At 41.4% G+C, this 17,906-nt stretch overlaps 1 protein-coding gene and 1 long non-coding RNA gene across 5 annotated transcripts in view; one reads left to right on the top strand and one right to left on the bottom strand.

Annotated features, from left to right (window-relative positions):
- The window catches only part of LOC105069795 (uncharacterized), a 29,920-nt gene extending 22,332 nt beyond the window's left edge, over positions 1 to 7,588 (bottom strand). The window contains exons 1-2 of one of the 2 annotated variants that reach the window (XR_835355.3): positions 7,472 to 7,588; positions 7,125 to 7,180 (exon numbers count right to left, since the gene is read on the bottom strand). This is a non-coding gene — a long non-coding RNA (uncharacterized LOC105069795). The other variant, XR_835354.3, reaches the window with a different exon arrangement.
- A 144-nt stretch (positions 7,589 to 7,732) lies between these two features.
- The window catches only part of MARCHF10 (membrane associated ring-CH-type finger 10), an 88,497-nt gene continuing 78,323 nt past the window's right edge, over positions 7,733 to 17,906 (top strand). For all 3 annotated transcript variants that reach the window (XM_010956006.3, XM_074343440.1, XM_010956005.3), the window contains exon 1: positions 7,733 to 8,027. The gene's annotated coding sequence lies outside the window, so the exon portion shown is untranslated. The remainder of the gene's footprint in view (positions 8,028 to 17,906) is intronic.

The raw sequence follows: 17,906 nt of genomic DNA, 5'->3' as shown, positions 1-17,906 counted from the left end.
TACTAACACATTGTGGGGTTAGGGTTTCAACATACAAAATCTTTCTGGCCAGCAGGTAGAGGTCAGGGGGATGATACAATTCAGCCCATAGCATTTCTCAAAGTTCTCTGTCTTGCTAGGCTGCCCCTTTCCCAGTCCTTTGAGTAGAGACAGCAGGCATTTGTTGGGTTTTTCTTGTCTGCTCCTGTTGGCATTTCCAGGTTGCTGGCTCCTTCTGCTCCAAGTCTGGGATGTACCAGGCAAAAAAGAAAACTCAAGAAACTCACCGCCATATTGTTCCTCAGGTCCTGAAGTCCCTAGCCATTCTGCCTGTCCACCTTTCAGAGTCTTCTTTTGTTTGTTTTAAAGATGATGATCAGGGTTTTCAGTTATACTTCGTGGAAAGAATAGGGAAAAGTACATCTACTCTACCTTCCCTGTTACTTCTACTTTTTAAGAATCCTAATGGAGAGCTGCACCATCATGTACAGAGGAACCATTAGGTTGTTAATAAATGTCTTTTTTTCCTACTGAAAGCAATACTGCAATTAAACTAGGGAGCCAACTGTTTGGGGTTTTTGCTTGTTTTTCATTTCTTTATCACTAGGGCTTAGCAGTACCGAGCCACATAGCAGGTAGCTAATAAATGGTTATTGAATGAATAACTGCACTGTGACTGAATGGCAACTTAACTCCTTACCTAGTGTGCACTTAATTGCTTCAAAGATTCTTATCACTTAAAAACCTCAACAATTAGAACTGATATTGAGTAAAACTTGGCTTACTAATTGATAAAGACCTGATAAATGCCTTCTCCATCAGTATTTGCATTTTATGATCGAAAGAACTTAGCGTGCTAGGTATGGGTGCAAATATGATTAGAAGGAAATTCATCAAAACAAAATCCTAGTGTTAACTCTGGGATTACCTGTGGCTTAAATTTCCTTAGTGTTCTAAATTTTCTACAGTGACCACGCTTCGTATACCAAAAGAGTAAAACGATAAAAATCATTCTTAGAGTGAAATCTTTTAAAACTCTATGGCCTGAAGCTGCAGTCATTGGTGGAGGGTCTGAAGTCTCCATAAATAACATCATGCTGTGGCTCTATTTTTTAGTAATCCTGGCATGGCATTAACTAGGAAATAGAAATGGAAGCATCAGGGGGACATACTACTTGACCAAAAACATCACGGCATCTGAGGGAGACAGGCCTACAGGAACACGCACAGAAGTGTCACACAGCTGTACTCAGTGTTGGCAGAGGAGTGAACGACATGGGTGGCAGACTAATGATAACAAAAGCTGGCATTTATTAAGCCCTTACCTCACATCAGGTACTGTTCTGGATGCTGTACATGAAGCAATGTCCTCCTGACACTTACCCCATTTCACATTTGAGAAGACAGAACTGCCCTGTGTGATCCCCCTAAATCACACAACAGAAAGCAGAGAAGCTAGGATTCAAAGCACAGGAAACATGGCTCCAGGACCCAAATTCTGACTTTCAAGGGTGTCAAGGTCTCCTCCGCCCTAAAAATACATCCTCATCCAGCTGTTCCTTGATTTGTAACACTTTCCAAAAGCAGCATCAAGGTGCTTCTGGATGAAGGGAAGGTGCAACAAATCCCGCCCATGGGAATTCTGTGTGGCCACGTGCATCCCTGCGGCATCTCCCTGGTGGCTTACCACTGATTTTGCATTCCTGCTATTTCTGGAACACATCCTATGATTTGACTTCACCCTTAACTTTCGATCATTGCTATACATTTGCCTTTGGAATGGGTCCCAGGCACCCATCAGTTGTGCGTCAGACCTCCTGTGGGTCCCATCCTTAGGTTCTGTTCTAGCTGCTTCTCATATGCATTCACATCTTTAGTCCCTCTGCTGAGGGTTGGCAATACCAGTTTTATTTCTCTGGTTTTGGTCCCTGTGAAAACAGTATTCCTGGAGAGGCACACTAAGTCTCATTAATATTTTCTCCAGTAAACTCACAGTAATGTATAAATTACCTGGGCCAGAAAAACAATAGACTGAATCTCTTAAAAATAGAGGGAATGACTTTTGATGATAATATTGGCTATTTTGAGTGATACCAATAATGTTCAAGACCCCTCACATATTGAATAATCAGGTCACCAAGATGGCTGTTTTCTTGCTCTTTGTACATCCCCTGCTCAACTAGTCCCTGTCTCACCTACATCCTATTCACATGACTGACTCTCCCTCTTCATCACAGAGCCAAATCAGTAAATGCCTACATACTTGCTCCCTGCCCCAGCTAGTGATTGTTCTAATCTTTAGATCAGAACACCTCTATCAGATAGCTTATCAAAGGAGCCGTGAGGGGCATGCTCCTCGGCTGGTTTCCCTGGTAACCAATGAGCCAACCTGAAGTCAATTCCCCCTGTAACTGGTAACCTCCTCCCAGTTCCTGGGAATCCCCACCCCTTCCCCAGAGTAGCTGGAATGATCCTCCTACTCACATTAGCATATGAAATTAAATTACCAAGCCCATAAAAACTAGCAGTGCTGTGCCTGCCTCTGGTCACTCTCTCTCTTGGTATCTGAGATGGCCCACACTCTGTCTATGGAGAGTGTATCTACTTTTACTTTAATCACTCCCCTCCACTACCGCCACCCCTGCCTCGTGGCCTTCTGGATGGCCTACACTTGGTCTATGGAGTGTGTATCTCTCTGAATAAATCTACGTTTACTCAACTACAGCTCGTTGTTGAATTCTTTCCTGTGTGAAGCCCAGAACCCTTACTTGATGGGGCACATCCCAGGGACTCGTCTTGGGACCTGGGACACGGCCATCCTCTTGTGCCCCACATTTTCCCCTGTATCATGAAGCTGGGTAAGTACAGGTCTTGCAGGCCTGCAGGGTGCAGCCCAACGCATATTGTCTTATATAATCTTCACAGCCTTGGCAATGATCTCATTTCCCTTTTACAGATGGGGAACAAAAGCCTCGGAGAAGTTAAATAAGACTGCATGGCAAAGAATCAAATCCAGGTCTGTCTGGTTTGCAAAGCTAGAGTTCTTTCCCTATTTTTTCTATGTTTGTTAGACACTAGTGGAGGAGTGGGAAAAGAAAGGAAAAAATTGAGCACTCCATATATTGTCTCTTTATACAAATACTAGCCCATTGCTGGCATCCTCTACCAATTTTTTTTCGCCATTTAGAGACATTCATTGGCTCACAAACTTTAGGTGATAGATTTACACACACATACACAATGTATTTCTTGAAAAATAAGAATGATATTCTGCCAAGAATCACTGGGGGAAAAAATCTAAACAAAATTGACTCTGCCCAATGAATTAGAACACTGACTTCAGTGCATAATATTTCTTCTGTGCCTTCTAAATCATTTTTGCAGAAAACTATGTTAACATTTTACATTAGGGAAGCCGAGATTTCTAATTTTATTTGGGCTTTCTCTGGTTGAACTAAATATACGGTTGCACTTGTTTGCTCTAGACCAGTGGTCCTCAAAGTGTGGTCTGTGGACCTGGGGGATCTCTGAGACCCTTGCAGGGGTGCCCATAAAATTATTATTTTTATAATAATACCGAGATGCTATTTGCCTTTTCTCTGTGTTGAAATCTGTGCTATGACACAACAATGATGGGTAAAACTGCTGGTGTCTTAGCATTAATGAAGGAAGTGGCACCAAACTGTACCAGTATGAAAGGACCACTGATTTTAGAGAATAGAAAGACCTGCCACAGGTGGGGAGAAAGTATTTACAAAATGCATATCTGATAAAAGACTAGTGCCCAAAGTATACAAAGAACTCTTAAAACTCAACGATAATAAACAACCCAATTAAAAAAATGAGTATAAGGCCTCAAAAGACACCTCACCAAAGAAAATACACAGATAGCAAGTGAGCATATGGAAGATGCTCAGCGTGATATGTCATTAGGGAATTAAGGCACTGTGAATTAAAGCAGTAAGATACTACTATATACCTATTAAATAGCTACAGTCCAACAAACTGATCATACTAAATGCTGGCAGGGATGTGGAACAACAGGAACTCTAATTCATTGTTGGTAGGAATGCAAAATGGTACAGCCACTTTGGAAGACAGTCTGGCAGTTTCTTACAAAGATAAACAAGCCTTACCAGAGAACCAAGCAACCATGCTCCTTGATATTAACACAAATGAGTTGAAAACATATGTTCACACAAAAACCCACATACAAATGTTTCTGATCACTTTGTTCATCATTTCCAAAAACTGAAAGCAACCAAGATGTCCCCAAAAGGTGAATTGATAAATAAACAGTAATACACTCATCAATGGAATATTACCCAGCTATAAAAAGACATGAGCTGTCAAGGCATGAAAAAGACAAAGGAATATTAAATGCATATTGCTTAGTGAAAGAAGCCAGTCCTAACTGGGTAGATACTGTATGATTCCAACTGTAAGGTATTCTGGAAAAGGCAAACCTTTAGAGACCATAAAAAGATCAAGTGTTGCCAGGGGTTCAGGGGAAGAGAAGGAGTGAGTAGGTGGAGCACAGTGATTTTTAGGTCAGTGAAACTACTCTGTATACTGTAATGGTGGACACATGACATGCATTTTCAAAATGCATAGAACTATGTATCACAAAGAGTGACCTCTAGTGAAACTATGAACTTTAGCTAATAATAACATACCAATATTGGCACATCAATTGTAACAACTGTACCACACTAACGCAAGATATTAATAATAGAACCTGGTGGGGGTGGGGTGGTACCTAGGAACTCTCTGTACTATCTGCTCAATTCTTGTAAACCTAAAACTACTCTAAAAAGTAAAATCTATTCTTTTAAAAAAGTAAATTAAAGTCCACTGACTGGATTTCAGATTCCTCATTGCAACTAACCTTTAAGAAAACACCACTTGTTGAGTCTGGATTTGGGATCAAAGAAAAATGTTCGTAACTATTTGAAAAAGCTGTTAAAATACTCTCTTTTCCAACTCTGTATCTATGTAGGGCCAGATTTTCTTCATATACTTTAACCAAAGCAACATATCACAACAGATTGAATGAAGAGGCAGATATGAGAATCTGTCTTCTATTAAGTCACACAAAATCTAAAAACCATCCCTCTCTTCTCACTAAATTTTTTTAAGAAAACAGTTATTTTCCTTTTAAAATGTTATTAATGTTACATGTAAAAGGTTTTTTTAAATTATTTTAACACAAGTAAGTATTTTTACATTATCTCAGTTCTCATTTCTTATACAGTAAATTTGATAGATATAATCCACACAAACAAAAACAAAAGTTTTTAGAGTATAAAGGGGTCATGAGAACCAGAAGTTTGAGAAATGATGCCCTGGGCCTATATGCTCTGGTTAAACTTTGATTTTTAGGCTATTTTCTGGAGCATTTAACAAGTGATGTACTAATAGTAACTACATCTAATAGTAGTTATATAGAAGCTGCCAATATCCAGAAAGTAGCCATCAGGACTATCTGGGTGTATGCAAAAAAAAAAAAAAAATACACACATACACACACACACACACACAGACGTGTGTATGTATGCTAAGCATATCTTTTTTTTCAAGCATGAATTTGGAACGTGTTCAGTTTTCATTCTTAACGTTATCTTCCTTTATAATGAAACATTTCAAAGAATATAATAAAACAGGAAGGTAAATAAAAAAACAGTGCAAGTCAAATTTATGGTGTAGGAACAGAAGGCTTGCTATTACAGCTTTTAATGGCAGATAGTTTACAATAAACACTGGGCTTAGCCTGGTAGAAAATAGTCACAGACAGGAGGTAATTACATGTCCATCTCCAAGCATCAGAAACTCTGGAGTCCCTCCAGTTGAATAATGCAGATCTGCCAACTGTCACTCATTTAGACTGAGGCTTTTTTTGGTGGTTGTTTTAATTAAATTGGAGGGAAAAAAAAGAACCTAAGATAAACCTCCCTCTGAAAGTGCTAAATTTCCATGGATGGAGAAATCCATGTCCCATCCTTTTACACTGTCTTTATTTGTCTTGAGTAAATCACACAGACTCCCATAAATAGAGTCACAGAGGCGAATGGAATGTATACGGTGTTAGAAAGGGCCTGTTGCCAGCAAATCTGACTATTACAGTGCAGGTTCTATAAACAGTAAGAGAAAAACAGCTAGATCCCAATACAGATAACAAAAATATAAATGGACCTTTTAATGAGCTTTGCATCATCACATATGAAATAATAAATACACCCAAACAGAGATAAAAAGAGGAAGAGCAAAATTATGCAAAAATTCTGTTGTTAAGATATGTGGGCAGCATGGCTCAAAATAGAAACCAAGCAGCTTTCCAAAGACTTGAAGGTTTTAGATAAAGAAAATATAATCGCTCTAATTCTTGTTTAATCCTGTTCCCTTCAGCTTTTGTCAGAAACAGTTACCCACCTCTGGTTATTTGAGGACAGTAGAACTGTTCACAGAAATATACCTGAAACAGATTCTCACAAGTACAGATTCTAATTCTGAGCCTTTTACATTAAAAAAAAAAAAAAAGAACCATAGCAAAATTCAAGGTTATGTGTAGGAAGAATAACCAAGATACAAATGCCATACATATTTTACGTTCATCTCCAATATGCCTCACAAATAACTTACATTTATTTTTGCTGTATGAATACTTCAGATTAAAGGGGAATTTAGTATCAATTCTTAAGTTGTTAACTAAATAGGCTTCATGTGTTATTAACACCTTAGATTATTTGCAATCAAGGGCTCTCAGTGTCACACTGTGTACTTACCCAGGATGGCTTCTTCTTGAAATGAAGAATGTGGGTAAGAGTAATTCTAATTTTTATTTGGGTTATCGTTTCATTGGCTAAGAGGTTGCCCCAGGACGCCAATGGAAACTTCCACTTCATTTCACAGTGAATGAAAACATTTTTCCTTATACAGCCCTGTATAGCAGAACTATCCTATCCCATGGCATTGCTAATTATAGCCTGACATACGTTCAAAAAGAATTTTAAAATAAATAATACTAGATTTTAAGAACAGTAATTATCTTTACTTTCAACTTCATTATGAAAATTTATGACACATCACAAAAATAACGTGGACAGTGAGAAAACGAATGAAATTTTAAAAGGAACTGAGGTACTTACTTTTCCACTATTTTTCCCTCTGGTACGGATGCCTGCTTCCATCAGCTTCACAGGACCTGGGCAAAAGTAAGCATTATGGTATTAGATCACACATTTGGTAAACCAATAAAACTCAAAATTGAGTCTGAAGAAGTCTTCGACTTAACTAAAAGTTTGCATTCATAATGCTTACAGGTAGAATAGCCCCATGAGTGGGCTTTAATTGACCCTTATGGCGTTTTTCTAAAAACTGAATTAGTTGTCAACATTCACAAATCAGAATACTTCACAAAAACAGAAACACAGGCCTGCACTTCTGTCTTCCTGAGCGACTGAGCAATCAAAAGGTCTGGCAACACAGCACCTACACGGTCATGCCGGGGCAGAGGGACAGGAGCCGGGCATTGGCGGTTCCACTCGAAGGTGACCTGAGCGCCCAGCCAGCCCACTGTGCGCACGCGCACTGCCCGCTTGGCGCTTTTGTGTGAGGCCCCTGTTAATGAACCACTCGCTCCAGCTGTCAATGAAGACAAGCCTGATCGGACTCACGTGTTTGCTTCATCGGGGTTCCTCCCTATCCTTTCCAAGAAAACCCTGTATTAAGTACAGAGTTTCAGGTTCCGATTGAACCTCAAATGAGCAGCCTTTAGGGCCATTGTCCCAGATCAGAATCACTTCAAATGTATCACTGATCTGGAGATTTTTCTGGGAAACAAGGGTTCATAGCCTTTACTTGAAGTTTCTAATCTACGTTGAGCTGGATAATGTATCTCAATTCAGAATGAAAGTCATTTTGCGACCAAACAGGAAAAAAAACTCGTGACAGAGGTATTATGGAAATGCTTCTCTGTGTATGAGACCGGGATGGGAAGAATTCCTAGATTCCGGACCCCACTCTGCCGCCAACAAGCGGTGGGACCTGAGGTGAGTCACTTAACCCATTAGCCTCTGTTTCTTCACCTATAAAATGAAGTGGATGTTTCTGCATTAAAACCCCAGGCCATACATGAGAATCACCGGAGGGCAAGTGGGGAGGTTTAAAAAAAGATGCCCCAGGCCCCACCCTAGACCACCTGAATCTGATTCTCTGAGATGGGAGCCCAGGAATCAATATTTTACTGACATTCCTCTCTGTGATTCTGAGGCACACAGAGGGAAACAATTCAACATGATCTCCAAGGAGAAATAAGATTCAACATAATCTCCAAAGTTCCTTCCCACTCTTGGATTTCATGGTCCCAGGGCTTGGGAGCAGATGCCAGGAGAAGAGTCACTTGCCCTGCTAATTTCTCCTTTATGTCAGATTGCCAGCAAAGCCTGTACATTTCACACTAAAATATATATATATTTCATTAAATCCCTAAAGGACGCCCAGACTGGAAGCCCCAATTCTAATATTCACTCTCTTAAATTCACTCTCTACAACCAGGGCATCACTTGTCCAAGGCACACTGATTCTCACATTGTAAATATTTTTATCCTGGAGAAGGTATCTAAATCATTGCCACTTAAAGATACAAAGAGCGTCACAGTATAAGATAACAACCAACCAGCCACACCCTTTGCAGGAACACCTGGAATGTGATGAATCCCAATTGAGATGCTCTGGAAGTGAAAAATAGATGCTGAATTTCAAGTATTTAGTACAAAAATTAAAATAGCTCATTAATAATTTTTATGTCAATCACCTGTTGAAATGATGTTTTAATGTAGTGGGTTTAAGAAAATATATTATTAAAATTAAATTCTGTTTGTTTCTACTTTTCTAAATAAAATTACTACTTAATTTTTAATTACTTAGGTGGCTCACATTATATATTTATTGGACTGTGCTGATTAAGACATGTCCACTTTCTGAAACTTCAACTGATGTTTATAATGTTTAAAAGAAGACAGCTTCTCAAAATAAACTGAGTTGGGGTTTGAAAAACATTTAATTACTAGTCTTTACTATCCAGGCTCCTACAAGGGGACTATTCTTAACAGAACTGACTGGACCTACACAGCTTCATCTGGATGGGGATACAGAAATGAAACCAAAAGCAGCCTTCTATGCCAATAGGACACATCTGTACAGTCAAATGTGACCCTGGGGAGAATCCTAGTGGAAAACTTCATGGGAGAATGATGTGGATACTGTTCATTTCCCCCTTCCTTCCACCCAACGTTAGGAATGTAATTTCATGGTATCCACCTGTCCACGATGTTTTCCCCCAACTCCCGCATTCACTGCTGCCAGCTCTGTCCTGAAGCAGGAAAAATGCATATGGTAGAGGATGAACTAAGTTAGCGAATGCATTTGTAGGGGACAGCAGCTTTGCTTTTTCATCACTGGTGTCTCAAATGCTTCAAAGCAGTTGTTTCTGCAGCCTTGTGGGATTTCCAGCCAAAAGGTCTCAGAAGAGCGGTAATCGGGCCCCACCCTTGCGTTATCACCCAGCCACAACAGAGGGCCGGGAGGGAAAACACGTCAGACTGAATGTTTGGAAACAGGGCCAGCTTTAAGTGCAAAGAGTAGGCAACTATCCAGGATATGTGAATTCAGAGGTGCCAGGAAGGCTCCAACATGCTAGGAAAAACTCTTTTCTCCTTAGCCAGCTGAAAGTCTTTTCTTTCCTTAAGGCTTTGAAGCCTAGTAAACACAGTGGCTCCCAGGTGGCCCCCAGGTGGCCCCCATACTGGTCATTCATACCTTAACGTGAGTACTTTTCAGATCAATTTGATTCCATACGTATTGACTGACCACGTGTGGCTGCCCTAAGCAGAATTTGATAAGGCGGTTAGGAGCTCCCTTCCAGACTGGGAAGGAAGGAATGTCGGGGAGGAAAAGGGCAGAGACGGGGAGGCCGGGAGAGCTGGCGGCACTGGTGGAGCCTGCCTCTGGCACTGGCTTCCGGTGGAACGGAAATGATGCACCAGCAGGCCACACTGAGTAAAGCCTCCAGCAATACTTGAGGTCACCCCCATCCCTCACCGTGAGAACCCTTCTTTTCCCTCTTTCCACCCCCCTCCCCCTCTCCCAGGCCCACACCTCCCTCTGTTGTAGAGCTTGCTCCTCTTTACTTTCCTTCCTCCCTCACAAGCACAAAGACCACGTCTTATTCCTCTAAGTCCCCAGAACCTAGCACAGTACTTGGCACTTCAGTGCTGCTTAGTAAGCGTTTGATGAATGAATACATGACTGTACCTCTCTGCCTCATGGGGGGCACCAGGACAATCTATCATCCTGCTGATGGCACTTGGTTCCAAACCCCTGCATCAAACTCTGCCTGTGTTTCTAAACCTTGGATACAACATTCTGAAACAAAGATGAAGGGGAAGAGGCGTGAGACAGGTCAGGACATGAAGTTACTGCCACCTATGTGCACACTTACCTGTTCAGATGCTGCCAAAACATTGCTTGGCCCTTTCCCACGGACACTCGTTACTGTTTTATCTCCGACCTCGGTAGGTTTTGTTTACGAAGAAGACCGTTATTATGACTTGTTTTGCTCTATTTTGTATCAAAATTTTTAAAAGTCAGGGTATATCAAAAGCCTACCCCCCCACCATAGTAGATTATTACTCTTTTTAGCAAACTGACCCACCACCGCTTTCCAGCACTTGTGATCTGTGGCAAGTAAGTGCCTGGCACTCAGAAAGCTCACAGTTCTAGCAACAGTTGTGTAGCCTTGGATAAGGGACACAGGGACACTCTTTGTCCTCTGGTTTCTTCAGTGTATTAAAAGAGATAATGGTATATTCAATGGGTATGAAAAAAGCTTAACATTCGTCTGCATGAAGCTCTTTGAAATGCATGAAGGGCACTACAGTGTATAAATTTAACACTTGCCCTAGTGTTCACTCAGAATCCTTGTCCGAACAGCTATAACATCTCTCTGTGGTTGTGGGGACACACACACACACATGAATATGTTTTAAATTGCTTAATTGCTTTTAAAATTTTAAAGTAAACACACTGAAATGATTATGAGGCATCTGTATAATGTATCCAGTGCAAGCCTGCCTCGATAAGAGCTATCTGAGAAACTAAATCACATCAATGCAAGAATAGCAATGAGCCAATTGATGAAATATTGCATTAGCAATGGCCTCTGACCCCGTATGATGCCAACCAAACGCTTTTCCCTCTCTTTGTAATTTAATCATTTTCAGTTAAATTAATTTCTTAAATTCCACTCAGATAAGCCGCCTGTGTTAAACACACACACACAGCCCTCCAGGTGTAGGTAAAATAAAGGACAAACTATACCCTGGATGTGACTCTCTCCCTCTGCTTGATTTTGGAAATGGACAATATCTTTTTTTTTCTATATCTGATAAGAATTTTCCATAACTTCTTCCTGCTAATGTGTGATGTCAGGGGCTCCCTGCAATACCCCAAGACAGAGACTCCATCACCACAATACAAAACTATGAAAATGCAGCCATAAGAGGCCCTACTGTGTCTCTGGCCTTTTTTCTCTTTTTTCAAAAATTTAACATACATTAACTGGCTGAGAAGGTGGCTTTGTCGAGGTAGCAACTCTAAGAAGAGTGCTAACAAGTCCGTCCCGCACGTCTGTGCTCAGGCTTGCTGGGGTACTGTATTCCACACACATCCAGGAATTTGTTTGAGGACTGAGCGTGGTTAAGTAATGTTTCAAGAATGTTCTCTCATTATCCTGACTCAGAGGGTGCTGTGAGCCAAGAAGGGAGGCCGCACAGTGATACCTTCTGTTCCGTCTGGTTTTCAAGAACTGTCTTCCACGGCGCTGATGCCCGTGGACTGATGTCACTGAGCTTCGTTGCTTCACATCTTCTCTTTACAGGGTGAGAGCAGGAGCCCTTTTCCCTGTTGACATTTTTAAAACTGGGTGACCTCAGAGCTGGTGGGTGGAGGGAGGGGAGGGGGAGCAGAGTGTGGAGGAGAGGCAAGAGGAACCCGGGAAGGGACCAGCGCGGAAAGAGAGCAGAGACCCGGCGACTGAAATGACCAGCCAAGAAATTTGCTGGGGAAAACAGAAATCAAAGAGCGGTTTGGCAAGTTCCTCTAGTAATGAGAAAGGCAGAGAGAGAAGAGAGGGGAGATGGGATGAGGAGGGAAAAGAGGGAAGAGGAAGGAGAGGAGGAGGAGGGCAAGAAAGGAAGAAAGAGGTGGGAGTAAAAGGAGCACGACTTGGTGTGTGACAGAAATGCATCACTAAGGGACATTCTGAGGAAACTCACTGACACCAGAGACTGGGAGTTAAGGATCGGGACAGACTACCCAAGGTGGGCCCTCTGGTCTTGTCTATGCCCTGGAAGTAGAAGAATTGGCTTGATAATTCATCTTTCATCGTCGTCTTGTGCCACTGGCCAAGCATGTGCTTGAATGACATTTTGAAGTTTCCTCAAAGGCTAGAATAGAGATCAAGAGGCCACATCTACCAGTTCTGGTAAGAACCTCCTCACAGGTCTCCACATGATTTGTCAGACACGTGTACATATGCACACCTGCACACATCGGCACACAAGTGCAATTATATTCAATGGGTTGCAATAATCTATAATGAAAAGAATATATATGTATATAACTGAATCACTGTGCTGTACACCAGAAACTTACATAACATTATGAATCAATTATACTTCCATAACAATAAAAAATTTTTAAACTTAAAAAATATAGGTCAAAACACTCCATGGCTTTCCATTGTACTTAGAATAAAACCCAATCCCAAATCTTGCAACCTCACCAGCCTTCCCACACAACAGTCCTCCAGCTATACTGGCTTCCTTTCAGCTCTTGAGTCCCCTAAGCTCTCTCTCACCTCAAGACTTTCCCCATGTTATTTCCTCCACCTGTGCCCCTTTTCCACCCTCAGAGAGCTGGCTCCTCTTCATCCTTCGGGTCTCACCCAGAAAGGCCATCTTTGACCTCTTTGGCTAAATAGGTCCCCATCCTCCCCATCGCCACCCCCAATATCCTCTGTCACTGCACGCTATTAGAGTCTTGGTGCTGATAGCACTTGTCCGTGTGTACTTATTGATTTGTCTACATGTAAATATCCTTGACATCCACCAAAGATTTGCTCATTAAGTGAATGGATAGAGTGTTCTAGATTCACCGGTTGGGGCTGCACTGCTTTGAACACTGGCAGCAGTCCCCAGCAATCCATCTTTAAGCATCTCCTCCTCCTCCCTGCTGCTCCACACCTAGTTCTCAGCTAGACCTCGAAGCTGTTCCTGCTGTCTGTTGATACCCTGAGAGGGCCTCCCCCCGCCCCCAGTTACAGGGGAAGGAAGCATCTTCCTTGGTGGGGGCAGAGGCAATGAGACGACACAAAGGGTTAAAGAAGGAAATTAGAGTTAGCAGCTAATCTGATGCTACTTTCATATAACTAGAAAAACAGAAAGAGAATCATAGGGGGGATGGGTATAGCTCCAGTGGTAGAGTGCATGCTTGGCATGCACAAGGTCCTGGGTTCAATCCCCAGTACCTCCTCTAAAAGTAAATAAGTAAATAAACCTAATTCCCTACCCCACTCCCCCCAAAAAAGCAAAGAAAGACAATCATAAAGGAAAGAGCCCTGAAGAGAAAAGAGTACAGACATTAGAAACAGTCTATGTCAGGAATGAATGCTCTTCTGGGTGGTACAGTCTTGATGACTGGAGATTCACCACCAGCCCCCCAAACCAGCCCTGCCCCTGCTGCTCTAGGAGGCTGCCGTCTGGTTGTTGCTCTGTTTTCTCTCACCTGCTTGGCACTTTTACCCGAAACAAAACTTCATGAAGGTCTAGGAGTTGCTCAGTGCCCTGTTGGTGAGAAGGGTTTGTTGTTGTTGTTGTGTTTGGCCTGAGTATTCATCTGTCCAGAAGCATGTGTAATGATCACGCGAGGTCTCGATGTTGTCATAGATTTCTGAAGCCTGAGTCTTGCTCAGGGCTTGATGATCAGTCCACAAATTACTCTTGGCCAAACATATATGGCTTGAGTTTATCCAAAATCCAAACAAATCAGATACTCCTCCTGGACAGAAGTCAAATTCTTTCCTTTGGTAATAATTTCTCAGAAATTCAGAAAAAGTAGTATGTGTTATGTTCTCAGAGTTCTTGTAATTGCATCCAATCTCACATCAGATGCATCAGTTGTCATAATGAAGGGTTATGAAAAGTCTGAAGCTTCGAATGTGGATAAAGAAATCAAAGCCTGTTTGAACTTTCAAGCAATATCCCAATAAAGTTTAATATTTGCCATTTCTTTGTAAAACAGCACCACAGACCAGCTACAATTCCAAAAGAGGAAAATTCTAAGGGATTCCTTCCAAAGGACATACTTTTTTTTTATTAATTATAGAGAGTTTGCCAATCTCTAATAGAGTCTACTTTATCCCACAAGACAATCAGGTCTCAAATATTTGACCTATGAAACCTGACAGGCATTACTAAATTTCAAATTGTTTATGGATGGCTGCAAGCCCCAAACTGGATACACCCTCACAATTAGGTATGAGGTCATCAAATGTCACTCTCTGAAATTCAGAATAAAATAATACTAATATAAAATTAGCTACAATGGGGCTGGGCTACAGCTCAGTGTAGAGCGTGTGCTTAGCATGCACGAGGTCCTGAGTTCAATTCTCATTACCTCCATGAAATGAAATGAGCTACCATGATTTTAGCAACATGGGATTAACATTCTTAAGAAATAACAAGTCTTTGGAGATGTTTAATAAATTCATGGGTGCTGTAACTTGGGGTACCCTCAGATTTCAGCAAGGAGAATTAAAGCTACAATATGCACATGATAGTGATAGCTACCATTTGTTGAAGAAGCTTTCATGAGGCAGGCAAAATGCCAGAAACTTTGCACTTGCTATTTCATTGTCCTCACACCAAGCTGGTGAGGAGGCTCTGACTATTCCCGTTGTAACTGTGAGGATCTCAAGGTCTGAAGGGAGCTAAAAGTTGTTCACTATCATACAGTGAGGGTCACTGATGGGACTCTAACCCAGGCCTTCTCAACTCCAAACTATGTTGTTAATGGCATAATTGGAAGAGAAATGGTCCCATAAAGTTGAGCAAAAAGGCGGTTAACTGAAATAAAGATGTGGTTAAAAAAAATTTCCTAAAGCTTTCAGGTGAATAGTCCAAATCAGTTATCCAGACAAACATCTCTGGAGGGAAGGAAGGTTAGTCCTTAAGGCCTCCTCAGCCTGCAAGAGACATCCCTTAAGAATGCTCAATTCCCTTTGATCTAATTCAATATTCACCAAACCTTCTGATCTTTAATATGATCCCCTGGGGATGCCTTTCCACCAAGAGGGAGTACCTGGTACACATGACCATGGTCAGCTTTATTTTCTGGGATAAAATAACAACTTAGTCAGGTGGAGGACATTTAGTTTCTGCTGAGTGGAATTATTGGGAATCAGTTCATAAAAAGATCAACTCTAAATTAACTAAAACAGCATTTCCGATCTTACAAAACCAAGGACCCAGTCCTGGGTCTTCTATGACTTCCACCAGAATGTATATACATAGACCAGAGGGCTCACCTTGAAACAGCCTGCCAAGATCTTTAGCCATCTTAATGACATCAATAAAGGACCATTTTTAATGAGCGATATTAAGAGATGGTCACATCGCATACCCACAGTCTGGCCAAATATATCTCTGGGATGAATGCAGAATATCACAACAGACCATGGCATATTGAATAAGCCATTAGCCAGTTTTGAAAATTAATCAGATGAACCCCCTGCAGAGAGAGGCCCTGGAGGAGAACCCATGAAGGGGACTATCATCCTTTCTCAGGAAAGTCACTCCCAGAGATTCATTCTGTAAACCATCTGCCATGGCACACATCTTGTGCACTGAATGAAGGCAACATCACCTCATTGGCTTCAACTGATGAGAACAGAAGCCCATTAGACATGGCAAGGCCCAAGGTCAAAAATAACCATGTCGTATATGAGGGAGTCCATCTCCTTCTGAGGCTACTTGGCATGAAGCTCTATGCCCATCAGTGATTAGATAGTGACAAAGAGACCTAGTTAGACTCTCTCTCTCCCTTAGGAAGAGAAAATACTAGATGAACAAAGACAGCACGGGTTTTTCCAGATCAAGTGAGTAGCTTGGCCAGGTCTCCACGGGGCACCCGTCCCTTGGGAGGCTTAGAATGCACAGCTGCCCCTCTGGACAGCTTACTCGTTGCACTGAGTTAAATATTTCCCTCAAAAATGTGATTTCCAGAACCAAATATGAGGTCGACTTCTGAAATTTTTTACTTGAAATTGCCCTTTGCAGAACTGTTAGACTAAAGAACTTCTTGACGCTTACTTGCAAGCACCAAATAGCTCAGTCATTAGACTCCACTTAAGTCTAAGTTTTTTTTTTTCTTCATTTATGTTTCATCTATCAGGGACAGTGTGCAAAGAGCAGTGAAGAACAGGATCCTTTCCCCAACCAGGAATTGTGTTTCTTCCTCACTTCACTATTTCACTTCTTTAGCACTTTGCTCTTAAATGCTATAACTAATCCTATTTGTAATTTGCAGGCTAAGCTCAAGTTTACTCATTAAACACTAAGCTAGGAGTTGCTCAGTAATTTTTTACAGGCTGACCTCTGGCACTCTCATCCTCTTTCAAGGGCACCATGATTCTTTTCATAGAACTTAAATTTCAGAAATTTCTTTGAAATGTAGGAGAGTTTAAAACTGGGACATGAAGCAACATCTCCAAACCTTGTAACTTAAAAATCTTTAAATATTTCTGGTTGACAATCATATGCCTTAAATACAATCTTTAAATGTGCCTCAGAAAGTAAAGTTACTGATTAGTGAGTGCTGACTGTACACCCAGTATCACGTGAAGTACTTCATCTGTCCTGCCTCATTTAATCCCCACAGCAATCTTTTGAGGTAGAAAGTATTATTTTATACAGATGCTGAAATGGAAGGAGAAAAATCTGGGTCCAGTATGTACCAAGGTGCTTTTCTGACTAGGAGACAACACAGAGGAATTAGAAGCCCTGCTTTGAAACCTGGTCTGTTACTTACCACTTTTCTTCAACTATTTCACCTGGGTTTCAACTTCCTTCTCTGTTAATCATCAATCATTATAATTATTTTTATTTGAGGGGGACCTTAGCTCCAACAGAACAAACTCTCTACCTACTATTTCACTATTATAGTTTCAATCCAGTGTGTCTTAGAGGTTTTGCATGTTCAAGCATCTCTTTTTGAAAAGCAAAAACCATGGGGAGAGGTCTTAGGTTAGTACTTATCAGTTAAAGCTTCAATTATCAGTTAATGTTTTAATAAGGACTTACTTGGTAGCTAGCTGAGAACAAGAACAGAATGTGGGTTGGGCCACTAGAGATGGAAAGGTACTAGGGATTGCTGAAAGACCGATGAAGGTTGGATGACAAAGTGCCCAAAACAAAGACTTCATCTAAGTATATCTCATCTGGGTTCTGCGTGGCTCAGGATATGCCTCAGAAGTTGGTGTGAAGGCAGAGAGTGATGTTCAGTGTGTAATACAGTCTCATCTGGCTGAAGTATGAGCGAAGTGCTAAATGAGGAAAACCAAGAACATGAGCCCTGGGGAGAGGATTTAATTCCCCAGAGAGTGAAGAATTTTGAGAGCTTCGTAGCAGGAGCCTGATGACATTGGATCTATACTGATATAGAACAGGGGAAATGGTGGGGAGAAGGTGTGGAAGACGGCGGTCCAGGGTGTGGTTAAGAGGACCTTATAATAATCCAGTTAAGAGGTTAGGGAGCCCAAAACCAGGGTGGTGGTGATAAGAACAGAAAGGAGGGTGTGATGCTGTAGGGGA

Source organism: Camelus bactrianus, chromosome 16 (assembly GCF_048773025.1).
Source record: "Camelus bactrianus isolate YW-2024 breed Bactrian camel chromosome 16, ASM4877302v1, whole genome shotgun sequence".
In the NCBI taxonomy this organism is placed as follows: Eukaryota; Metazoa; Chordata; class Mammalia; order Artiodactyla; family Camelidae; genus Camelus; species Camelus bactrianus.
This window is presented reverse-complemented; position numbering and strand designations above follow the sequence as displayed.